The sequence below is a fragment of the Apteryx rowi genome, unplaced genomic scaffold (assembly GCF_003343035.1).
Source record: "Apteryx rowi isolate R43461 unplaced genomic scaffold, aptRow1 scaffold_476, whole genome shotgun sequence".
Taxonomy (NCBI): Eukaryota; Metazoa; Chordata; class Aves; order Apterygiformes; family Apterygidae; genus Apteryx; species Apteryx rowi.
This window is the reverse complement of record NW_020450734.1, coordinates 560064-587247: the sequence shown is the minus strand read 5'-3', so window position 1 is coordinate 587247 and position 27184 is coordinate 560064. Positions and strand designations below refer to the sequence as shown.

The window sequence follows — 27184 nt, the reverse complement described above, 5'->3', positions numbered from 1 at the left end:
CAATTTACACATGCATGAACAAAAATACACTTGTAAAGTATTTTCCAAATAACAAGGTATTATAGCCACAGCGGGATGAAAAAATATTCAGATTCTGAACAAATATTCTAATGAGTGCTTCAACACCTCCCAAGCTTATAAAAAAGTTAAATATGAATTAGACCCAGTAATACTTGACATTCAACTTCTACAGGTAGGCCCAATGCATTTTATGATTTCTATAGCACCAAGGGATTTAAATATTTATCTTTTACCTGCATGTTCTCATTTTATTTTTTTGTAAATGGTCTAGTTCATGTCCAAATTTTCTTTATCTAGAAATGACTGTTAAAACCATCACTGTAAATTTTGATGCATGGTCATAAAAGTCTACCCTCCTTGGGAAAGCCTCTAGCTTGCTACACTTCAGGGAACAATAGACAGCAGTCCTTATGTGTTATCTGAATAATAAAAAGACCATAATTAGAACATACTGTCACCTAACTTGTCTGTTACATTTACTATCCTGTATTTTAGTATTTTAATACCTACGCTTCTGAAAGCAGGACAGTAGATTTTAAAAAAAGTGACAAATCTGTGGCTACAGGTTGTCAAGCTTTAAGTTAACTTTATGGTTTAAAATATCCAGCCACGAACTTTTCTTATTTTAGTAAGGGCTTGTTTACTCCTTTCCTAATGCCACTTTCTTATAAAATAAACAATCATAATATTTTAAACACTTATCAAAATGTTCCAATAAACAATTATTAACATTTATATTTTATAACCTGTGCACAGCCCATTGAACATACCTATGCCCTGTCCTATCTCTGCTTATTATGTTACAAATACTTACAGTTTTTCATAGGAGTCCATTTTAGGATCACGAACTATTTGAAATATTACACAAATTCAAATCTTTCCTATCTTTTATGAAGTTAGAGCTTAAGACATAGCAAGATAAAAAACTGAAATCAACAGACTTATTTGTGAGAAATGAGAATCCCTACACCCAAAACAAATAATAGTATTTTTTTTTAGTCTGTTTTTAATGGCATTAAAATTACTTAGAATACTGTTAAAATACTTTCTAAATAAAAAGAACCAGAAACAACTGATTAATTCTGAAAATGAGCCAATTATGCCTAGATGCTTTAGTTATAATGAAGGTTGTTTCTGCTTAGACAGCATATGACAGGCAGAGTTCATTCCTGAAGTAGTCTCTGTAAAATTACAATAGAGACAACTTTGACCAACTACTAGCCTTTATAGTTATTTAAGGAAAGGTATGAAATCTTTGCAGCAGCTTTCTGTACAAGCATCTTGTAAGACTTATTTTTCTAGCATACAAAAAAGGATAATCAGGTGAATGAAGGAATGAGAAATGACCTTTACTGCTGTTTTAAAACAGAACTCAGAAAAAACGCTCTGCATGAAGACCTAGAACAGGACCCCCGGTGTCATGGGAATACGAAGTGGAGGCTTGGGAATCATCTTGATACATTCAGTGGAACCAAAGGAATCATGCATGTAAAAAATACTTCTGCTGTGCAGCAATACGTGACAATTTCTGCACAGATATCTTTTGGGGATAATATTTACAATCCCAAATTATCCAGAGTTAGTTCTTACCTTTATATTTTATCTCTGTGCAAGTTGTTTTGCACAAGAAAAAATGCAAACACTACGTATTTTGAGGTCTAAGACAACCACTTGCTTCTCCAACATGAGTGTTATTCACAAGCATAAGAAAAAATAAAATTACTGAGGTAAATAGAAAGCATATTCACATTTAAAAGAAACAGATTTACCTCAAAAGCAGATGAAGCCCCAAGTTTTCCTCAGGTAATTGTGGCATTGAGAGTGAACAAGTAATATCCTACCTCTCCTAGCCTACAACACAGATTTTTCCCAAGAGCACAATATCTAAGTGATTTAGTTGAACACTGCATCCAAACAGGGGAATAAGACAGAAGGAGGTTTTCAAAACCATGGATCAGCCAAAAGGGACTAATTCCTACATTTGTACTGCATCAGAAGGGTTTGAGTGCTTGAGTGTCAGCCCTGCTGGCAGACAGCTAACACAAAATTGAAGAATAAGTCCTGGCTGGTAGAAGCAGACCGTCATACTTTAAATGGACTCTTCACAAAGATGAGAAAAAGGGTTTACAGGTACAAGGGAAGCAGTATGTTCTTAACTGTTGACTCAGATTTCATTTCTAAGACATTCCTTTGCAGACTGCACAGTATTACAGGGATGTCTGTTAAAATGAAGTGAGATAAATTAATGCTGTTCACAGCTACAGAAAGCAGTACCAGAACTGGTTTAAGTCACACTCCTGCATTATTTTCCTAAGCTTTTGGTTTCATATGTGGGCTAAGGAGGTCAAGAGCTAGTCCTGATAAAAACAGGAGTCACAAAATCATGACAAAGAACCCAGCTGCCCTATATAATAATTTCATTCTGGTTTGAAAAAGCTAACTGATATTCCATTCACTATCATGTTCGTGTCAACAGTAGATTATGGGGCAGATTTTTCTAAATGAACACAAATACCTGACAGTTTTGTCAGCTATGTTTATTAACCTGACTGCATCTTCATCAGGGAAATTAGAAACAAGTGAAATTCAGACAAATGCATTTCTCTTTCCTTGCACTGGTAAAGTACAAAAGGCCTGTGTTTTGAAGCCAATCCTATTAGACTGGGTCCTGTTTTGTGGAGCTATGATGTTAGATTTAATATTCTCCACTTTACTGATAACCTTTTCTACCCTGCATTCCTACAAGCATTTGCTTTTATGTTTTTTATTACGCTAATTTATTTGGAGTAGATATAAACTGAAAAAAAAGTTTATGTGACAACAATACATAAATGAAAAAAAATGCAAAAGATTTTGGAAAAGTGTAATAATGCCTATATATAACTGTCAGCCAGACTAGCTGTTAATAGTTCCATGCTATTGCTTCAATACTGTATTTTTCTTGGGATTTCCTCTGTTCAAGCAGTGTAGAAACATCCCATGGGAGTTCTTCAGGATAATCAGTATTTATCCCATCTGAAGCACCTGTTTGTCCACTGCACTGATCCAAAGGCCACAACCCAGACCTTCTATCAGTAAAGTATGAAATGGTGTTGTTGCCTTTATCTCCTGTATAACTGCTGAGATTGATACAGAGGTACCTTTAGCCAGCTGATCTGTTTCTTTTGAGCTGCAGTGAGAACCACAATCAAAACACAGTTTTTCCATAACAGTCTCTTTAAGGAAAGAAGTTTTGAAGAGAACAGCCGAAAAGTGACAAACAGGGGCTGGAAAGACAGATGGCCACTGCTTACTCAAGTAGTTACTTAATAACCATGATGAAAAATTAGCTACTTGGTGACTCTGAGGAACAAAATAGACAGATGTTAGGAGAGGTACAAAGGCTGAAGCAACTTAAGAGAGAGCTGACTTGCTGCATGGCCCCATGAAGAACTATTCAAGAATTTCTAACTCAAGAAGTGCGACAAGGCATCGGATCAGGCTTTTTGGTAAGGCCGTTCAGGGTGCGCAGTCTCACAGGTGCAGCCAGAGCTGCACAGCATGCTGCTTTATACAAAAGTGAAAGCAAGAATCAGGAATCTGAAACTCTGAAGTAAGGGCAAATTAGACATGTGAACAGCACTCAGGAGAAAGTTCTAGGCATGAAACACATGCACAGAAATTTCTGTGCCAATGAGAAGTAGAATCAACCTCAAGAGTACAAGTGGTAGCAGACCTTTCTGTTGAAGCCAAACCTATGTTCAGTCACTATTTGTACATGTCATAAAAAGCTTGTCATGATTGAGTACTGTAAATTTTATTCTTAAATGTATAATATTTGAAATGGGGTTACTCCTATTTTGCAGGCAGAAAAGCTATGATGCAGAAAAGTAAAGAGTTCATATAGCCCATAAAAGATAGAACTGTCTCCTAACATTTGTTTCAGTACTTGACCACCCTGTCTCCGCTAGCTAAAAGTAATGCAAACAATGTCTGTATGAAGTGGTACAGAGGGCAGAAAACGACAGCCATGTAATCCCCCTATATTGCATATTATTATCCATTACAGATGTATCCCAATGCCATGAGCAGGATGCAGTCACTATTTCTTACTCAAATACAAGGATATGCTCCCTGACCTCCTTAATGACCTCTGAAAAAAAGTGACACAAAGGATATGGGAAGGCTATCAAGCCTACATGTATATTTTTTCTGCTTGTTAACAGGGATATAGTTTCTAGTTATCAGCAGTTCGGGCAAGCCATCAGTAGAACTAAAAGCCTATACATACACATAACAGGGATATACAAGGATGTACAGGCATATACAGGGAGAAGMAGTCATGATTTTCAAAGGTCTCAACACTGTCAGGTAAAATGATCAATTTTCCTCCTTCAGTTCCTGCAGTGGCCTCTTATTTACTTAATAAGATATCACTTTAGAAGTGAAAATACTTGACAGTTGGTCTTATTGCTGCATTCTGAAAAAGACCCAGATGTGCAGAAAAAGAGCTTGGAAGAACTCATGAAAAAAAGATCAGGGTAGGTACACAATGGCAACTCAGAAACAGTATTGGTAAAACAAGTGGTCCCCACTTCATTTAAGACAGAAACTTTGGCTATATCAGTGCAGAACCTCAGTAATATACCAAAATAAATACAACTTATTAGAGAGAATGGTTGTTCCACTCATGACAAAAATTCCCAGAGAAATCCTAGCTTTATACTCATGATAAAATGTTTCCTATCTCCTTCGAATAAATATCCACAGAGCCAGTCAGTTTAATGTTTTTCAGCTTTGTAATCTTCTTTTTCACTGAGTCAGTCTATCACTTTTTCCACTAGCTCTTCAATTATAATTCATGGTGTTAAGCACCAAGCTTTCACAGCATGAACATTTTACAGGTGCTAGGTCAGGCTGTCAAACTAAAGTACATGCTAATAATTGGTAGCTTTGAAAGTCCTGGTCTCTTTACCTACAGTAAATCTTTACATCAGCATGAAGGCTCAACTGTTTTTACAAAATAATCAGGTTTGCAATGCTTTGAACGTTATCAAGAAATAAATACAAAATGTCCTGTCATTTACCTGACAGGGAATAAGTTTTGAATAGCTAACCAAAAATCAAGTTGCATTACAAGACTGGTCAGCATGGAGTGCTCACATCTAATATATACAGACTTTGAGCTCTGAATGATATACTTTCAACGCGCGTTCAAAGTATTAACAGTGGAAATTAAGATTTCAAAGATAACTGAAGAGCATAAAATAGATCTGAGAACGCCATCATTCATACAGTCAACTGTTATGCCTGATCTGCTGAATAACTGGTCTCATATTCATCAGTAGGTAGTTACCCTCTTTTTTCTTTTGTGACTATGTAATAATCTAATCATTGAAATCAAACTTTTCTTCTGATTTCTCATCAAGAATAGAAAGTGTAAAAAATTATGCTTTTCCATATTACTTCAGGAGTTTTTCAAACTTGCTAGAGTGCAAGAAGCGATTTGAAGATTGTGCAGGGAAGATTTTTCAATGTATCTCTTCCTAGTCCGTGGCTCTTTAAACTTCAATAGAAGAAGGGAAAAAAATGGTTGTAGCCTCAGAGTATATTACTTGTATAAAAATAACTAAACCAAGCCAACTTACTGATAGAACGGCGTAAAGTAAAAACAGTAAAAACAGAAAATAGCCTGTTTGTAACAATGGCTAGTCATGCACAACATAGGTGAACTGGGAAAGCGTGTCTGAGATTTCCACTGACCTGAAATGAACGTGTCTGGGGCACGACGATTTGGCAGGTAAAGCATTTCTGCTGGAAATGCAGTAGCACTGCTTTGACTTACTTAGTTCAAAGCACTGCTTCAAAGAGCTACTTGAGACTTAAGTGCCTGTTATATAACCCAGTGATGCAAGGGGAATGTCATTGAGGATTGCTGGAGGGCTGCCAAGGCACTTTGAAGGCAATGCCAAATATAGACTGTATAATACTACATCCACACTGTTCAGAATTTGGGAACCTTTATATTTGAATGATTATCCCAAAGCTAACATTTGAATTAAAATTTGCTTTATGCCATTTTTCTTCAAAATGTGAATACCGTTCTGCCTGAAATGTTTGAGACTGGAAAATGGAAGACAAGGACAAACAGCACCGTGACTGTGGAGATGAATTACTCTTCTAAAGAAAAAAATAGGAAATAATTTAAAAATTCTTCTTTGCTTCTACCTGAAGACTAAAATATAGTGGAAATGCTCACCTCATCCGGGAAGGCTATCCAATATATCTATGTATCCAGTACATATATCTATGATCTTGTGTGAAATAGTTTTTACCAACACAACAAAGACACCCTAGAAAACTACTACTGCCTCTGCACTTCCCAGTAAAGTTCTTTATACTTAAATACTTTGAAAAGCAGATGTAATTAAAGTACAGAGAAAACTGGGTTACAGAGCTACCTACACTAAAGATCATCAACACAGCATTTTAAGTTCTGTTAATGAAGCCTTCTGAAACTGCATGTTTATCTGTTCTAGTTTTCTTTAAAATAAATATATTATAGCAGGGCTACATCCCTGCTCACTGGTATTGGGAAGAGTAGAGCCCTAAACCAGCTTCCTCCTCCTGTAACTTCTCTCTTGGGGATAGAGCAGCGGGCTGTTTTGCTACAGCACATCCGAGGCACAAAGTGCCCAACAAGTCACAAACAAGAGACTGAGTAAAAGAATCGTCTACTCTGACCCTCTCATCCTACCCCACCACATTTACCGCTCCTTTTACATGTCACACAAGTCTCACAGAGCCAATGATCACTGGCTCTGCCTTGACTTAATGAGGTCCCTGATTTTAAAGGATGCCATCTTTACCTGCATCAGAGGTAAAGTCAGAGTCCAGCTGGGACTACTAGGAATTTGGAAGTAAAGCTGCAGAAAAGGAGTACAGTGTTATCTGCAAAAGATGCAAAAGGCAAAATAGCTTGGAGAAAGAAGTAGCAAGGAGAGGGAAAAGATGAGTTGTCTGTGGCAAGACAGGCACCACCTAGATCAACTGACTCGAAAGACAGGTCAGTTGGCTAAGTGCGGATATTTTTACCTAAGGATAAAGTGAGTAAATTTGACAGTTAAGACCCAATGAAAGGGGAATACTGTGGGAACAGCAGTTTGATGAAGGCGGTTAAGGACCAACAGACTGATGATGCCTGTGGAGCAGAGATGGGATGAAGTGGATGAATTACTGCAGGCAGACAATGAATTTTGCAAGGGCATAAGGTGAACTGATGGGCCTAAAAGGAAGCACAGTCTTATGGAGGTAGTGGTAGAGCTTAAGAAGGGTCAATGATTGAGGAATCTGAGGAAGAAAGGGCTAGCCCAAAGACAAACTTTTATATGGGAAGACATAGTGGAAAGAAAGAAAGAAGAAAATGCATTATCCTGAACAACAAAAAAAAGATTCATGACTGAGGACGGAACTGGAATTGTAGGAAAAAGTAGACTGGAGATTGCTACAGGGTCAGGAAATGCACTGAAAAGTGATAATGGATAGGCAGGCTGTGTGGGCAGACGATGAACACTGACTCTGTGAAAAAGAAATGTTTACTATTCTTTGCACACCAGGAACAATATACAAGTTGGAAAGGGGAGGCAGCTAACCGTTTTTGCACATATTTTCTTTCATTAAGATGACCTGTCATCAGAATTTTATTTAGAAACCCAAATATATCATCAGTAACTGATTTGTCTAAAATTCTAAATCACAGTAAAAATACAGTAATTTACAGGACATACTAAAACTAAGACAACTGAAGCTGTCTTTTCATCACATTTCAGATCACATGATAGAAACCTGTCTGCAACAAACACAGTTTCATTTTCAGCACTAACAGAGTCATTCTGGAGTAAACATGGTATCATAAGTGGAATTAACATAGATTAACTAAAGACTGTTGAATCTAAGAACAGTTTCTGGCCAAACATTTTTTGTTACTTATATGTATTTCTTCTCTCTAGGTGTAAAAAGCATTAATGAGATTATAATAAGAATTCAATAAGGAATGAGATGGAGAGAATTAATGTTAAAGGGAAATATTTTAGGATGAAAATTAAGTATATCATTACGTCCATAGTAAAAAAAAAAACAACAACAAAAAACAACAACAACAAAAAGCATAGAGTGAGATAAGTATAAAATTGAATGAAAAATATGCAATTCAATATTTCATAAAAACACATGGATCTAAGGCCTTTCTGATCTTATGAGAGTCAGTTACCACAGTATCTGAGCAACTCAAAGTACAGTACTTGTTGCTCTCACTTTCCCACCTGTTCAAAACCTTTCTCAGAATATTAATATAATACTACCTCGTGGCAGGTTTCTCTGCCCTCTACGTGAATGCAATCAATTATTATTTAATGTTGTTTCCCAACAAGAATAATGAATGCCTTGATCAGAATCTCAGTGTGCTTTTTTGATTGTCCACAGTCCCTTCATTTCCAGTGCTTGCTCTCAATCAGAACAAGTGATTTAAATCTCATACTTAATTTAAAACAGATGAAGGGGAAATTTAAGATGTTACATTTATGTAAATGCGAAATTTATAACAATGAATATTATCTTTTGTATTGCTATACAGCTTAATTTATTTCATCTAAGAGCAATAAAACAGAGTAAGTACTGAGCAATCCTAATAGCCAAGAGGAATCAAATTATGGAAGAAAAAGCTGACATCTGAATTATAATGCATTAAGGTAAAATTACAGCTGAATTTGAGGATAATTTCATTCAATTTGACTTCGAGAATGTAGTATTTTTCCAGCCTTATTTCAGAATTATATGAACTGAGAAGTGTTTTGAATCTATGAAAATTATGGAATATAATTTGCCTTTTCATAGTTAAGATATCATTAAATTACTATTTGTGTGGCAACAACTTATTAGTATGTGAAGATTTTAGCTTATCTCAAATAATTTTGTTGTATAAATGTCAGAAAAAAATTTGGGTTAGGAAACTGAAACAGGTTGTAAAAGGGTCTCTTTAAATAAAGAGAGAGCAAAAGAGGCAAGGAAGTGCATAAAGGGCATGTTTTTGAGACAGACAATATTTAACTGTGCAATTCCTAGCACAGTTCCTCAAAGATTAGTCATGAGACTGATCTTATTTGATATTTAAGTAATGTCCTTGGCCAAAGTAGGTTTGTTATAATGAGATTTGTTTTTTGATGGGAAAGTTGGGAGGCATTATCAACATAACTGAAGGCTGGAACACTACACGGGGGGTTATGGGGACAGAAAGAATGATTCTGCATGGCTGGGATAATAAAAAAGGGAGGATATTAAATAATACAAACCATAAGACAATGCAATGGGAGCTAATAAGAATGTCTTTTATAATGTGGGAGCTTAGCTGGAAACAGAGAAGACAAGACCTGCACATACTAACTGATGACAAGGCAACCAAGGACCAATCAAATCATGTGGAAATAAAGATGACAACTGTCATCACAGAAAGTATTTCTAATAAAAATACTACTATTGCACAAAGTACCAGTGAAATCTTACCCGCAAAACTGCACACAGTTCTGGCCACCTTTGTTAAAGAAAGATGGAATTAAAATGGGAAGAGGAAGACAAAGACTACTGTAACTGTCATAGTGACTGTAAATCTCTTCTATGAGAAGAGATGAAAACAGCATGCCAAAACCCCACAGAAGAGATTTGACTCCTCTTACAATAATGTAGCTAGATAAACATCAAGGATGGAAAGACATTCTTAAGCCTTGGGACAATGCTGGCACAAGAATAAATCTATAAGCACTGACCATGAGAAAATGTCATTTATGAATACAGAAATGTTCTAAAGTAGAAATTAGAAAGACTTAATTTCTAGTTTTAAAAAGAAAACTGATCATTTTATCTACAAGGTCATACAGGATATTTGCTTATGACAGCAGATTATTTCCTTATTTCCTTCCCATCCTGTGTTCCAGTTACAGTCAACAGAACCACTCAATGCTGTGTAAAAAGTCTTAGCATGTACCACAAATGCAAATACTATTTTTTCTGTCAAGAACAATAAAAAAAAAAAACCTTTCAATGCCAGCAGTGTTGAAGTAGAGTATTTTTCTCACCTCCAGTGAATTATGCCACCCACCACTGAAACTTCCATTGCTAACTTCTTTCTTTTTCTTCAAGGCTGATGGTAACTCCTCCCTTCCTGCTTTTCTTTTTGGAATACAGTAACAAGCACTTAATTCTTGAACCCTTTTCACAGGGCTACAATATAGATCTTTCTGAACTACTGCATTTGTCTTTAACATAAGTCTCCAAAAGACATAACCCAAATTATGGACTAATAGCCTGTAAAACTGAATTTTATGAACTGTAGCAGTTTTGAGCAATAAAAATGGAATCAATGGACTTCAGTTGATGAAATCTCTTTCCTAACCTATACTTGAATTAAAACCTTTTTTAATAATGTACTTTCAAAAAGAGCTAGAACCTGATAAACCTGGAGATGACATACTATTGAACATATGGTGTCTTGCCCCAGCTAAATGCAAAATACTGTAAATTGGATTATTAATTTAAGAGAAAGTCAGAGGAAGTTAATTTTAAATCTTCTCTTCCTTCTTCCTATACTCTTTCTTCACGTCTCCCTTATCAAAAATGTGCTGTTCCGTCTCATTATTTGAAAAAGGATAGCCTGAGGCTATTTTATGAGCTTTACTCATAATTCATAAACTATACTGCTTTACTGCAACAAAAATCATACTTGTGCTCCTTACCATTGCAGAAATCTGTTTACCTCTGCTCAAAGAATATTTCCTCCAAGAAGCTCACCAATGAGACTCTTAGTGGCATGTTCTTATTGCTCTGGAATCACCGAACACATTAATTAAATTGATCTTCTGTGCTTTACTCTCCTTTCTATTTGCCTCCGTTTATTGAAAAGTTGTAATTTACAAATTATTCATAGAGCATTTCATATCAAGACTAATTTTAATTTTTTTTCTGATTTTTTTCTATTACGTTAAAATCAGGTCAAAAGCCCTTTAACATATGTTCTGTGTGGTAAAGGCCCTGAAACCCAAACACTCAAAGTAAGTTTTTTGTGGGTGCTGAATAACAGTGACATCAGTCTGAGCTAGTGTGTGGCAGCTCAAAGAATCAGACCATTTAGCTAATGCATTCACTGAATTACAAATGTGTGATTACATCTCATTTGGACATAGGAATATTGGATATAGGAAAAGAAAGAATCCCTTAGAGGTCAGAGAGTCAAGTATCCACAATCACAGATAAAAGTTTAAATATATTAGTGCAAAAGAACAAACAGTTCCTCAATCACTCTTTGTACAGCTTCAATATCAACTCACCAACTTTTTCCTTTCCTAAACACCTTATAAAAAAGAGGACCGTTAATTAAGCAGACCCCAAATCTCAAAAACTGCAATGCAGCATGAAGAACCTGGCAATAGCAGGACTTTTTTTAGATAAAATCCTTACGAAACTAAATAAGTAAACTATATTACATGCTACAGTGAAGGAAAAATCTCTAACAACAAATTGCTTTGGCAGTCATGTCTAAATCTGGAGAAGTAGAAAACTCTTATCTGCTCAGGTGGTGGCAATTGGTCTAACTCTGGTAATATGAGAAAGACCCACAAAGCTTTCACCTGTAAAGAGGTTTCTGTTTATACAGCAATATCAGAACACTTCTCCCAAACCAGTATTAACTTCAACCAACCTTCAGTGTTTCAAAAGTAAAGTAAAATCCCAACAATGAATAGCAGATAAAAACTAACAAGTTTCCACTTAACAAGAATAACTCAAAACAAACCATTCTGCTCCTCTTTTCCCCTATCCCCAGCTCTGGTACTGATAAGCTTTGATATTGGTATCATTTTCCCCCCATAACAACAGCACTGTCTAGCAAATGTCTGGTACTTGGACCTGAGCTCTATGACACTGCAACTCCAGTTTCAACAGTCCCCTTGAAAGCTTCTGTATAAACCAAAGATTGCACCTCTGAATTACAGTGTATCCTTTACTTTATTTACATAAATAGTATTTCTGGCTAATCAATAGGAGATTTCAATTCCAAAGGGGAAGTGCCTTACATAAATGACATAATATGATTCTGCCAACACTGACATATGCGGTAATTAAAATTATTGGGAGCTGGGAAGGAGACTGTTTATAACACTAATGTACATTCTCTGCTAACAGAGTACCTTGTCAACTCCTGTTCCAATGTACATGCACCAGTGAAGAAGATATTTAGGCCAGACATCCCAATGTGATTCTCAAATGGACTTTTTATCAGGCCCCATGGTTTATGAAAAGGATAATTAGATAAAACAACACATTTTACTTTTATCCAAATAACAAGGAGATAATATTGATAGCTAAGGAGAGAAACCAAAGAGAATGACCAGGATCTATAATAATGTAACCAAGTCTCCAGGACATGGATCTCAATACTTGGTGATTTGCTCTAAACCCAGCAGCTATAGTGGGCTCTTAACTGAGAATCTTGGTTTTCAACTCTGGCTAGATGGAAAAGTTTGAAACTGTATCTGCCACATTTTGCAAGACAAAATAAATAAAAAGAACTCTGGGCTCTCTTTCTGACTCTGCTTCACAATAGTTAAAAGTAACTTGTATGTGTGGTTTTTTTCTATCACCAGCCTTGGCTTGGCATCATTATGGTCTACTGGACATTATAAAATTCCCAGTGATGCCTATGGTGTGACTTGTGATATCTTATTCAGTCACAGTTAACCTAGAGGTTACTACTTTTCTCTGGGGCATTGCCTTACAGCAATAAGATGAATACATAGCATGTATATTATGTGATTATAATCTCTCTAGCTTTGATTTTGGTTTTCTGCTCTGATACTCCAACGGTCCAGCTGAGCCTTCCCACACCTCCTTTTGAGAAAGCCACCATGTCTTTCATCAATAGGCAAGCTCCTTTCTCTTGAATCTGTATGCTTCATAGTGCCTAGCATAATCAAGTCCTTGCTGATTCCTACTGAGATGATCCTAGACAACACGTCATAGTGAAAAAATATATATATGAGAAAACATTGATGATCCACAGCTTTGTTTTCATGGATGCAAATTTTGATGTTAAAATTAAGTATCAATTCAACATGGCACACAGCTGCCTATGTCAATCTAGAAAAGCATACGTATCTCAGTTTGTTCTGTTAGCTGAAGAGAACGTAATGGATGAAAAAATACAGACAAATATTAGGTTTTTAAAATATCATTAAAGAGTTAAAAGTTGAAGATAAAAGTTTAACCCACTCTCTCAATTTCTAATAGGGCTTACTTTCTTTCTCCAAAGATGCTCTTTCCCTGTCCTGCTTTAACTAAATGCAATGGAAAGCTTAGAATTCACTATGGATATTGTTGGGGCTGTGAAAAGACAAGTCTTGAATGAAACAGAAACATTTACAGTTAAAACTCTGGTTGTTTAATGATGTGTTTTGTTGACAATGAATTGATCCTCTCAAATTGCAAAAGTGGGTTTTTAAACAAAATACTTTCCCAGTGCAGGTACTGAACAATCTTCAGTTCTGGGGCAGTAATGATATCATGCTGTTATTTTTCAGACTATTATGCATAAAACAAAAAGGTTATTCATTGGGATTGAAGATGCAGAAAGGCAGTGTTAAGCAATCACTTTTGACCAAGATTTGGCCTCTTGGCCCAGAAGAGCAATTGGGTAATCCTATTTAGGGAGATAAAAGTACGCTTCTGCATTAAAGATGGACTAGGAGGCAAAATGAAATAGGAATATATGGCTGGATTTTCTTATCTTATGAGAAAAACTTCATAGCAAGATGTCACAATGTTCTATATTAGGATTGGTGTTTGATATATTTATTAAAGGCAAAGGAAGTAACTTAAATAATAGAAGACTACAATCCTAATTCCCTTCTCACCTAAAAAGGGTGCAAATCAGGGACAACTATGCTAAGATTGCAGCAGAGCAAAACAAGCGTATAGAGTAAGGTAGGAGGGAAAAGCAGATCTTAAATGACTTTGGATTCACCTAAACATTCAAGCAATTTAGAATTTCATACAACAACAAAAAAAATTAAACAAATTAGATTCCACATATGACAAACTAGATTATAAAACATTCAGCCCTCCAGGCTAAAGCCTGAACAATCAGATGAGCTATTTGCTAATTTTATCATCGTTTGTTCATTAACCTTTACAATGTATGTACTATAATATATCTGAACCAAGAATGGAGGTACAAACGCAAATCAGGAAGAAGATTGTCTGTTGTCAGTAAATTTTAACATTCTCTATGTGGAGTTCTAAATGTCAACATCTAATCAAGCCTAATCTATTATTGATTTTCTTTTTTGTTTTCAAAATATCCGTCTGTGGCACCAATTTCCATCAGCTTTTATTTCTTGAGGCACATCTCTCAAGAATAAGATACATCTATCAGACTACAGCTATTAAAAATAATTTCCCAATTTTCTCTAATATGATGGAAACCCACTAACGCTAAGGCTTCAGGACATTACTTAAAATGAAAACTACTTACTATAAAATTATAAAGGAAAATGATTATTAGTAAAGTGAACAGGCTAAACATTACTGGAACTTTTGATGTACTGTGGCAACAACAGGTATGCCATGAGAAATGAACAAAATGGAAAAGTAGCTACAAGTGTGACCTCCATTCTGAGTAGTACAAGGAAAACTGTAATATAATACAGGAATGCTGACCTTACTCTTCTGTAATATAAAAATCTGTCTTTAAATCTCTGCTTGTACAGAGATGATATGAAGATGAGGATACTCTATAAATGCAGAATTACTCAGCTTAAAAGTGTTAATAAATTAAATCTGTTGTAGGTGCAACTATGGCTATAACTCGTGTTAACTAATACTGTCATCTTACAACATGTTTTTTGACTTCTCTGTATTTTGCAAAATAAAATGTTCACTCTGAAATATTCTATGTCAAATGCTTATTTGAAGTGGACTTCTACTGAAAATTTCTGCTAAAACCATTCAGACATTTTCAAGAATAAGACAAGGAAAAATATGTTCTGCATCTTTGACTGAAGAGCACTTGCATTTCTGTGATTTGGAGCATTTTGATAAAGATTCACTTATGTCCCTTGTTACGTGTTCACATTTGTCCAAGCTGAATGTGCTCACTAGAGTAAGCTGAAATTTTGGCACTGTCAAAGCTTATCTGCACTCAGCATGCTCCATCCTTAACAAACTCTACATACCTATTTGACTGTGCTGATACTGTTACCACAGAGCAACTAAGTATACTCCACCATAAGATGCACATGCTGAGCACTGAATCTCTTGTCCTGGCCACCAAGTCAACAAGTACAGAAAGCTTCTGTCTGTACTTCCATCCTCACAGAGCTCAGAGAGAGTGGAACAATAAGGACGACAAAAATTCCAAATTAAATGCAGTAAAATGGGGAATGAAATAATGACAAGAAAGGCAATTAAGTGGGCACTGATAGACAGGAGCCATCTAGAAGAAGAATAAGGGTAAGAAAGATAAAAAGAGGAGATAAGGAGAAAAACAAGTGAGGCAATAAAGGCAAGAGCCACGGTATGGGAGGTCAGGACCATTAGAGCTCTTAAGCAACCTAGAGAGGAGCACCCTATTCTGTAACCAGAAAATGGGCCTATTTTACTTGCAAGTTTCAAAATTCTCTTAGTGCCTAACACAAGCTACTGGCAAAGCGCATGTCTTCATTACCATCTAACACCTATTCCACAGAAGATGGCACCTCTCTTGCCTTAGGTAACTCAGATCATTTAGTAGGTGATTATGCTGTCAGTCTAAATACATCAACATCCTACAGGAATGACCTGTGAGGAGGGAGAGAAAAAAGGATTTTTTTTTTTAATGTGAAAACTGCAGTAACAAAGGAAATTTCATATTCACTACATTTTTACACTAATGGGATTAGCAAGCCCCACACTTAAGTTAGGAAAAGCCAGACCTGAAGTCATCACTATGTCTCACAGTCTACTTCAAAGATAGTTGGCTCCCGAGACTGTAGGAGTCAAATAGCTCCGAGGGCTGGTGGCCAAGGCTTCAGCTGCAGGGCTGATCTGAAGCCATTGTGAGCCTTGGCTTCAGGAAGGCTGTTAAGGCACCAGGTACCCAAAATGGCAAGAAAGTTTCCTGAGGGACAGATCTTTAATTCTTGTACAAATCCACCTTGGCTGCATTCAGCATTTTGACGAATGTTTTGACAAATCAAGAATTTTAAAAGTAGGAACAAATGCTCCACGTGGAGAACAACTTAGTTATGTACAGGAAGAAAAAATACAATGAGTTTAGCTGAAGACCACACTGAAAACCAAGGTGTTATATCTGCCTCAGCCACAACTCTTCTGTCAGATCATGGGTGTATCACAAGGTGTACAGGTGATCAATGAATGTGTCTCATGTTCTTGATAGCCAATGTGAAGCAAGAGATCTGAGCTGCAGAAAGAGGGAGCTCTCAGACTAGTCAGTAGGAGTTTTTTTCAAGCATATAAAACACTAATTCCTCAAAAATTTACTTTGGATTTCTCAGACTAATCATGTAAGCTACAAGCTTTGGCCTTAAAGGTTTTTTTGTTTGTTTGGTGGCTAAAAAGACACAGAAGGCTAGCTCAAAGGAATATTGTGAAAAATAAGTTTTCAAGAGATTCAACAATGAAAAAATAAACTCTGCATGCAGTATAATGTTTGCACAGGGCCATGCATTAAACAATGGGAACAAGAAATGCTGGACTCCTTCCAGTAAGGCACTCATTTTCTACAATAGATGAGATGTCCTTTAGAGCGCCTACAGAAAAATGCAGTATATGATAACATCATTATATTCATGTGCATCAACAAGAGGAAACATTAACATGACATGGAATGATGTCTGACTTCCTGGTTGACTTTGCAAACCCAGATTTCTTTAGCAGCAGTTTTTATACAATACCTGTCTCTATAACGGGCCTTTTTTCTTTATTCACTGTACACAATCATCATTCTTCCTTTGAGTATAACAAATATTTCCAATATATGCCATTCTACAATGGCAAATTCTTACTCCTAGCATGAGATGTTTCTGTATATTTCTTAAATTAGGGAATAAAGCTATTTCTTCTTGAAATTCCTGGTCTGAAAATCTGCATTTCAATGATGGTCTTTTATCATATACCAAAATCAAAGGGTAGGCATTCTTACTGTTATCTCAGCAGCAACTGTTTAGATTTCTAATACACCTTATGGACAGTCTGAGTGTGAGTGTGGTTGAGAAGCTCATGTGTTCCAGAAGTCTCTTCCTATTCTTCATTCCTACATATTAACAGTATTCATATTTATATAAACTAAATGTTCCTCAAAGAAATAAAGTCCACTAAACTGAATAAATAAATTTAATATAACCTTCTGAGTGGGTGTTTTTACTGTATCATTCTGGCATGTAAGCATTTAACAACTTTGGTAATACAAAAAGAAAGGACCCTTACCCTCTCCTCAAACTAACAAAGGTTTTACATTTTCCTTACTTTCCCCTTCAACGGTTGTCAGCAGCCAGACACAACAGAGCAACAAGGATTGTACAATTTCATATGGTCCTACTTTGCTTAGCAGAACCACTGGACTCAAACTGCATTCTGGAATATGAATCTCATTCAAATGTTTTCCATGACATCAATTTCCGACTATAAAGAATGGAAATACTACAGAAAAAAGGGCTAGGTCTCCTGTTACTTTAATATGTCCAAAATATATTTGAACAATATAATTTTAATTTTAAATTTTAGCAGAAACCTTTCTAGAGAATTTAATTTTAAAGCAGCAACTGAAACCCACTGGGAAAACTGGCCTGGGAAACTTGAGGGAGATAATCTCTTATCAAGATCAAAATGCTAGTGCATTATTTTACAGAATGTTTTCTAATTCATTCTTTTATTCCTTTATTTTAAACCAAGAAGTAACTAGCAGCCAGAGAATACAAATTACAGCAGCAAGTGCACTCTAACCAAGGGTTCCCAGCCAAGACAAATCACTCATTACATGCACCAATGATACTGTTTGCTATATGTGACTTTTCCCCTTTTGTTCTAGGTGCAGAAGCCATTAATTGGATTGAGACGGTAGAGTTCCCAGTAAATATATCTTTTACTATGTCCTCATTCTGTGTGTGCACCTTCACAGTGGTTTGTTACAGATGGTGCCTACTGCCCATCTTTCTTTTTCCCAGAAGTGACACAACACTGATTTTGTTCTAAGCTAAAACTTCCATAATTTCAGAAACTTGCTGGAATGAAGAAATGCTGTGTTACAGATTTAGTTAACATCTCTGTATATTAAAACCTTCACCCTGGATTGCTGTGTTTACATTGGTACTTTTCACATAAGTATTGCCTATACTATTCAGCAGACAGCTGTGCTGACCTATGAGGAGCAGCTGTGCATCCAGTCCTCATTAATCTGGTATTACTATTTTTGGAGATCCTGTCAGTAAACAGGACACCCTCTTCAAAGACTGTCTGGAATTCAGCTCAGAACAAATAAAACCACCTCTCTTAAGAGGAAAACAACTCTATCAGCTTCTTACAAATCTACTTAAACACAAAGCTAGAATTTTTATTGGCATGAAGAGTATCATACCTGTAAACTACTATTGTTTCCACACAAAGACTTGAAGTAGAATCTTTCCCAGTTCTCTGTAGAGACTGTTTTTTTGGCTAAACCAGCAGATTTTAAGAGCAGTGCACATAACCTCAGAGGTAAGTATAAGAATTGCTCATAAGTGTTTCTAGGTCTGGGTCTTTTGAAACCAATGATCTTTTTTCTTTTCCTACTTTTGAAGCTACTACATTCATAAAGTAAAGGGAGCAGGGAAAAATGAGAAAACACTAAATTCCACACTTAATTCAACTGCCAAATGTACAAACATAAAATTATTATTAAATTGGACAAACATCTGGTCATGAAAGGTCTGGTTACAATCAGAGATACTAAATTAATCAACAAAGCTGAAATTAGTTCAGATACTGAACATTCTACTGTTATCAAATTTATCAGGGAATTAAAGGGCTTGCAAAAGACAATCAGAAGAAATCAGAGAAAATTTCTGTGTTGTTTCACTCATGTAGTTAGTGGGCCCGCTACAAGTCCACTTGTGACAAACACTTAGTGAAGACACACTTCAAGTTCATCGTGGAAAACACAGACTCACTGAGTTCCAGAGTTCTGGTGTAGAAGAAGTCAGGATGACTGTGCGTATGCATATGACACAGGAGACAGCAGGGGAAGCTGATGCAAAGGCAAAGAGGGTGAAAGAGGAAAGAAGAAAGCCCTTTTTCCCACTTCTGATGCTGGGGCTGTTTTGTGCCAGCTGGCACAAGGGACAGAGGGGAATCCTGCTCATACTTGCATGTTGCCCTAAAGCAGCCTCCTGGACAGAATCTGTGGGCTACTCAGTTGCCACCCAGTGTTCCAGGAGAATATTTCTCTTTTCTTCCACGCTGTAGTTATTTACACCATGGTTAAGGAACTGCTAAGGGTTGTGAAGCTGGTGACCCAGTAAATGAAACATAGCCTTCCCCGGTGTGGAATACATACAAGATCAGGATTTATCCTCTCTTCCAAATTTCCATTTGTCTCCTCCTTTGCACAAAGATTAATCTCAGTAACACAGAACTTCCAAAGAAAGTGTGGTGTTTGGCAGTGAAGTGGAGAGGGGAGGGGGCAGTGAGTTAGGGAGAAAAGCTTGAAGACATTGGGATCATTTAAAAATAAATTTTGTAATAACCTAGTCATTGCAGATTTTCAGAGAACATGAAAAAACATTAAAATCTAAAGCACTTGGTTTTGATTCACTTTGTTTCAAATCTTATGCTTGACATTCTTACAGTGTATTCTACAAGCTGTTACATTGATATTTTTTAAAAATCAAATGTTTCTATTATTTTAATCAATATTTCAGAATTGTTGCTCCATGTAAATTTCACCTGTTTATATTTATAGTCAAAATAAATCCAAAATTCTGAGATTATTCTGCATACTTTTTTAATCTAGATATAATTTCCACATCAAATAAATGTTTTTGAATTTTAAACTTGACCCTATTAGATTATCAAAAGAAACAATGATCGAGAATATTACAGTATTTTTTAATCTAGTCTTAATTTAAAGATGAAAATACCCCTAATTCCTTTAAATGTATGTAACAATTATTTAGGCTTTATGTGTTTAGAATGTAAATACTTTAAAAATGCGTAAAATAAAGTAACAATATCTGCTGGCTTAAAGGTTGAGGCATATTATGAAATAACGTAAAAGAACTGTTTAAAAAAAAAAAAAGCTTTGTACAGTATCATCAGCTGAGGTGAAAAACACCTGTGCATTGTTTGGCTGCTGCTTTCTGAGTATCTATAAAAGTATCTGAAGAATAATAAGCGATACCTTAACTGATAATTGTTCCATTGAAGAAAACTGCTAAATCTGTAATGATTAAACTACCACCATTATCAAGATATTCAGCATCTTTATGTTTTCTTACAGTATGACAGAACTCAGTCCACATGCAGAGATCTGTGATAACAAATGCTGGAAATGCTAAGATATGGAAGTATTATGTTGTGGGAGAAACAAATCAGTGAAATTTTCCTACTGACTGCAGGAAAAACTTCAGGGTCATTTTTTTCTGATGGATGAGCTCAGCTTGGCCTCTAAACTGTATTCTGTAACACACTGAAATAATCACATCATAAATGGATGCTGAATTAACTGAAGTGACTTCTCTTTAACGCCTACCTATTTTGAGCAGACTTATTCTTTAGACATGGGAAAGAACAATAGCCTACCTACCCCCCAAAATAAAAAAAAAGTGTTGCAAGTCTGATAACGAAAGCATCCTCGGAACTAGTGTACTGATCGGTGGAATAAGCGCTGGAATGGAAGCCTAGCTAGAGTGATTATGAACTGGACTGACTGGAATGATTATGGGCTGATTATGAGAAATGAACTGGCTGAAGATAATTTCAACATTAAATTTTACAGACTTTACTATGCCCTGGAAATATCATGTCATCATTACAACAGAAGACAGACTGATGATTATTTTAAAGGATAAGTAGAGAAAATGGAAATAAGTATTTACAAATATAAAAAACAAAATAAAAACTCTGTAGATTTTCAGGCTATTAGAAGTTCCCACAAAACTATTTCAAACAAGAAAAAAAAAACAAACTTTACTAGAAAAATCCTAAATTATACACAAGTTGCCAAGAAATTCACTAAACAAAAAGGATAAGGAAGTGGCATTCAATGAGTAGAACATAATCTAAGAGAAAGAGTTGGGGAATATTTTTTGCAGAAAGTTAAGTTAATTTGTATAGACTATTACTGAGAGAAGAAATACTGCAAACAATTTCATATCTTTAACATTTAACAGAAATATTCTTTTAGATAGTAATTCTTATTTCTTATATTTTTCATAAAGATTGGCATATCATTTACAAGTTTAAAAACAGCTTCTGCAAATGTATTTTTCACAGTTGTTATTTTTTCCTTCTGACCCCCTCTGCATGATAATGTGGTCCCCTGAGGTCAGGATAGATTTTGGACAAATAATTTCCTTCCCTACTTTTCTATTTCCATACTATTTAAAATTCTATCTCTCTGTCACTGACAGAGTTCAGCATGTTAACTGGAATGACAAATGAAAGGCCAGCCTCTTATTTGTGTCAATGTCAAGTTAAAGGAACTCCAGTGATCCTAATAGAGACATTCCAGTTTACGGATACACAGCTGAAACAAGAATATATTCCAACACAGCTATGCTATATTAGGATATGTAAATCAGACAATGCAGTGCTTGTCATATACCGTATGCATATCAGCTGCAACATCTCCATACTTCTAAATATGGGTGATTAGGTAAAGGAGATTTTAAATAAGTTAGGCTTTTAACTTTAAAAAGTTTAGCCAAACAACTGTGTATTAACTTAGCATACATTTTACAGACTAACCACTTTTAAGACTTGTCTAAAATTCTCAAGTGAAAAGTATAGCATCAGCTGCCCTAACTGGCTCTGAGGTAGAGTTCAGATTTAATTACTTATATCTAAAATATGTATCTGGAAACCCACAAGAGCTTTCCATCAGAAAAGCTGAATTTCCTGCAGGCTCTTTCCTTCTTTCATTTTTAAATGATTTGATCTGTCAACAGTGTTGTCTGGTCAAAAATTAACTATTAAATTCACAGGAAGGTCAGAATGGTCGTTCTGGATCAAACCTAAGGTACATCTAATCCAATACAGAAGGACAGTTTGAGAGCAGCCAGCAGCAGACGCTTTGAAAATGAACTCAGAGCAATAGGCAGATGCGGGAGAGTCTGCTCCCTGCATTAGGTGTCAGTCTGGTTTCTAGGAACTATGCTGGCTTGTTTCTTAAAGCAAGTAAGGCGCCGGCTGAAACTGAAAACACTAGTCTCTGAATAAATCATGAAAGATTGAAAAAAACACTGGCTTGCTAACTGTCAGCTATTCTCTTCAGTTTATTTTTCCATGTTTCCTTCTAACACTAGCTCAATTTTTGATTTACCTTCTTGCTCCATAGGGCCAGGTTGTACACATTTGGAAATACTTTAGTTCCTCTGTGCTATCTTCACTGCCTCAAATTACATGAGAACTACTGTACTGACATACATGTGTCTCACATACATATAGGTCTTAACCTACATCTGGTTTTACCAAGCTATACATTTTTTATTTTAAACGTTTCCATATCAATCATTCTCACCTGTCTAAGATAAATTAATGAAATACCCAAAGAGCACTCAGTGCTGCCAAATAGATGATCAGGAATATATTATGAAGCATTAACTTAAAATCTGTTATCTGATATTTATGGCAAACAAACCTAGACTTTTGGATACAAGTTGTTTCACACATATCTGAGACTGTAAAGGTTCCAAAGCTGCCATTAGCACTCAAGTTTATCTGGGATACATGGGCAACAATATTTTAAAAAAATTCTTTATAATTTGAGGCAAAAATATGATTTTGCTCACGATTCATTCTCTGCACATTTAAGAAAGAGTGACACACTTCTACCACCACACTGGTTTTGTTTAATTTTCTCATTTCTCCACAGTGACTTAAATGCTCACAAAAAATACTAACTGGACAACTGAACAGCAAAATCCACCAGGATGAGTACAATACAGACAGCAGCACAACCTTCTTCACACTATTATAAGTACTCTAAGTAAGAGCTCTCCTCTAGCTTTAAGAGGTCAGTCTCATTCTGAGAGAAGTTCAGTCCCTACATCTGCTCAGTCCTTGGTCTTACTGTTATTAATCTCTACAGGAGAATTCCAAGTGCCGTACTTAAAAGGAGTGCTTATCGGTGATGGACTGCACTTATGTAAAAATAAATATAGGAATAAAAATAAGCCAACTTCTTTGAACTGATGAAGAACTCATCAACTTTTAATACCAGAATCGAAAGATTTTATTATGTATTTCAAGCTACCCAATTTACATCAAGTGTAACAACTGTGAAAATAAGGGCTATATGAATTTCAGAATTGGCCTCTGACATAATGTTACCTTCCATTTTTTCCTAAGAGGAAAAAAATGAATATAGGTGCCATTTAAGAGCCTTGCATAACCCAACAAAATACACTGATACCTGGTAACTGAAAAAGTGTATGACTTCCTTTTCCAGTTCACTGTTACATATGGAACTCTGCAAGCCCTACAGAAGTCTGCCTTTGAAAACTGATCTTCTTGTGATGGATAATAGCAGACAGAGTTTTAAAGAGGCCAGGGTACAGAAATTCTTTCTGATTTACATGTATGTAGAAACATGCATACATGCATGCTTAGGAGAGGATACTGCAGAACTCCTCCCTGATGTGAACTCCATCTTAGAAGTCCATGCAAGTTTCCCAAAGAGTAGCTCGTAGTTCAGAGACTATTACTTGTATCTTTAGGTTTGAGAATAATTGCTAAACTCAGCATGTTCTGGCAACCAAACAACAAACATACAACACAGGCTGAAATCTTGCATAATAATGCAACTTGTTAATGACTGGATGTCATGGTCAATTAATGAAAATTTAGATGAAAACACAAGCACCCGTCTTACATTACTAATTGAGGTTTATTTTTCAAGCAATTTTATTTCAGACTTTTTCTGCATTGTTCCTACCCAGCTCCAAGGCCTTGCCTACCTACAGGGTTTTTTTTAACAGCAAAAACTAAACCTTGGCATGGTCACAATTTATTTTTGAACTTATCACTCCATTAAGATGAATGAGTAAGTTCACTTCTCTGTCAATAGTATTGTTTCTGTCTGCCTTGCTACAGATAGTGTAAGACAGTATGCATTGATTTACTTGGTGAAGAATGACAACCCAGGAGTCTTGGAAATATATAAAAAAAAAAAATCTTTTTTCCTGTTTGAGGAAAACAAACAAAAAGATAAATCCCAACATAGTAATAACAGTAATTTACAAGACTGCAGTATATTAAATCTCTGAAAATCCCTTTTTAATAACAGGAAATAAAACATTAAGAATGAAGTGGAAGGTTTGTCTGTTTACAGAGTTGGATTAATAAATTTATTCCCTTTTCACCTTTTTCCCCCAAACAGTCAAGCAACCCAGCTAAAATATTCCTTTGCAATTCATCCATATTTAGCATTAATGCTGGTCTGCTAGTAAATACAAAATAAAAGACCAAAAATATCAGATAGTAAAACCAAGCTAAGTTATAATGATTAGTGAAATCTAACAACAATTATTGCAAATGTATTTCCAAGATGAAAACTCTGAAAAATCACCTTATGAAAGAGTAGAAAGAAAATTTTATTCTCAGCCAACTGCAGGTTTTAAAAACTTCTTTATAGCTGGGATTTCAAATATTAGCAGCTGGTATTTTAAAGTGACCCATTTAGGTATTTACACAATGCTCAACTCCTTTATTGCGCTTATTTTCTTCTACTCAATTCCTATTTTCAGATAGTCATCATTAGATTTTTTTCACTAGCATTTTATTGATCATGTGCTATATTAATTCATAATTATTCAGTTTGTATGTGTTTTGTTGAGTTAGATTTATGATTTGATTTCTATGGTACAATCACAATGTAAAAGATAAGAGGTCTCTCAGTTTACAGAAAGTTTTAAAATGAAGTGAAGAAAGAGAAGTTATTAAGARGTTAGGAAATTCAGCAGTACTCTATGCAGCAGATACTGCAATGCATGAAATTGTTTAGAAAAGTTATGTTAACATCAAAAAGAACACTTCCTCCTTGATAGACTTTCCTTTGAGATAAACTGTTTCAATAACTATTTTCTCCAGGTTTTTTTAACTGCTTTTCAAAACATCCTTCAAGTATTACCAACGTAACCCCAGGAATATGAAATGTTAATTCAGAAATTTACTTTAAAATACTCTAATCTAACTGGCATTACTTAGTAAAAATTCTTTATCTTTGATATATATAATGTGTCTTGGGTATTCTATACTACACATGTGAACAAATTTTTTTTAACAGTATTCATGTGTCTCATTAGGCCTTGTGGTAATATAACACACATTAGCATGTGCTAATGAGAGTGAAATAGAAGCAAAGCTGTGTTGTGCTACTGTGAAAATCTGATGTTGTCTAAGACATGAGTAAGGGCAAAATGTAATACTGCACTGCTAAGAGTATACATTATACAATTACAAACTGAAATTTAAAAAATCACATTTAGTGTAGAAGAGTTAAAGGAAGAATACTAACTTGGAATCCCTGCTGTATCTGACTGATTGCTCAGTGTATTTGTACTATTGTATTTTCCTATTTTCTAGATATTTTATTCTCTCTTCTTACTGTTATCCATATATATACAACAAATACTGAAAATTGATTATAAAACAGAAGTGTGAAAATATATGAACTATATATTTTATAGTATCTCATAAGTAAAAACAGTTCGTTTTCTCTGATCATTACTTTCCTCCATACCCATTTTCAGCACTCTTTTCAACAAGGAAATATCCTTTTCATAATTTCTGCCAGAAGCAAGATTACAACTTGCCCTTCAGTTTCCATATTTTAACTCACATCACACTAAAACCTCATGACATAAAAGCTTAATTTAAAAAAAATATGTTAAAAGTAGAAAGGAGACCCCTAATTTAGGATTAAATTCATCCATGCTCTCCGCAACTTAAATAGAGAGATGTACATTAAATAAACAGTTAAGGAAATGTTCTGCTCTACCCAGTGTTTGATAACATATAACATGATGTCTCACCATCAGTTATGGGTTTTTTTTTCAGTTCTTCCTAACAAAACTTGATATCCTCCGAATGTGCTATGCATCTTAAATTTTTTTCCTGAACAGAGTGAATCCATTTTTAATCTAAAGGCCTTTTTTAAACATATGCAATACTACAATCCAGGCGATTAGACTACTGTTTTAAGTAAGACATGATGAGCATGCACCTGTGACAAAGACATCAAACGTGATTTTTTTTGGAAATCAGACCGTAGCGTGTGTAAAAAAAATAAATAAATAAAAAATCAGGTGTCAGACAGTCAGGAATCTTTGAGCTGTTTGTTCACCAGCAGTAATTTCTCTCAGTGTGCGCTAAGTTTTCCAAAATCCATTTTCAAGATGCGTCGAGTTTGGCGGGAGGAAAGTAAACCTTAAAATTGCAAGTCAAGAGAAGAGCTGCGGCCAGCCCGCGTCACGGGGCGGCAGCTCCGGTGCCGGGGGAGGCTCGTCGCGGGGTCACGGCCTCCGGAGCTGCCGGCGAACGCCGGGGGCCGCCCGCGCCCCGCAGGCACCGCGCTGCCTGCCTGCCCCGCGGGGGCGGCATCTCCCCCCACGGGACGCCCGCCGGCAGCCCGGGGCGCGGGACCGGGCAGCGGAGCCCCCCCGCTTCCCTCTCCCCACACACGTTACTTCCACAGGGCTACCCGCCCGCCTCCGCAGCTCACCCACGGCGAGCGGCCGGAGAAGGGGGCGACGGGGCCAGCCCCGCCGGGCGCTGAACGGCCGCAGCGCCCGGACCCGCGCTCCCGTTGCCCCCCAGCGGCGCCGAAGAGGCCGAGGTTGGCGACAGGGGCCGACGGGAGGCGAGGGGCGCCGGGCCGTTGGGCGCGCGG

At 36.2% G+C, this 27184-nt stretch overlaps 1 protein-coding gene across 1 annotated transcript in view; it reads right to left on the bottom strand.

Annotated features, from left to right (window-relative positions):
• LOC112972156 (ephrin type-A receptor 6-like) overlaps positions 1 to 27184 on the bottom strand; it is a 131266-nt gene that overhangs the window by 103851 nt on the left and 231 nt on the right. The window lies entirely within an intron of this gene.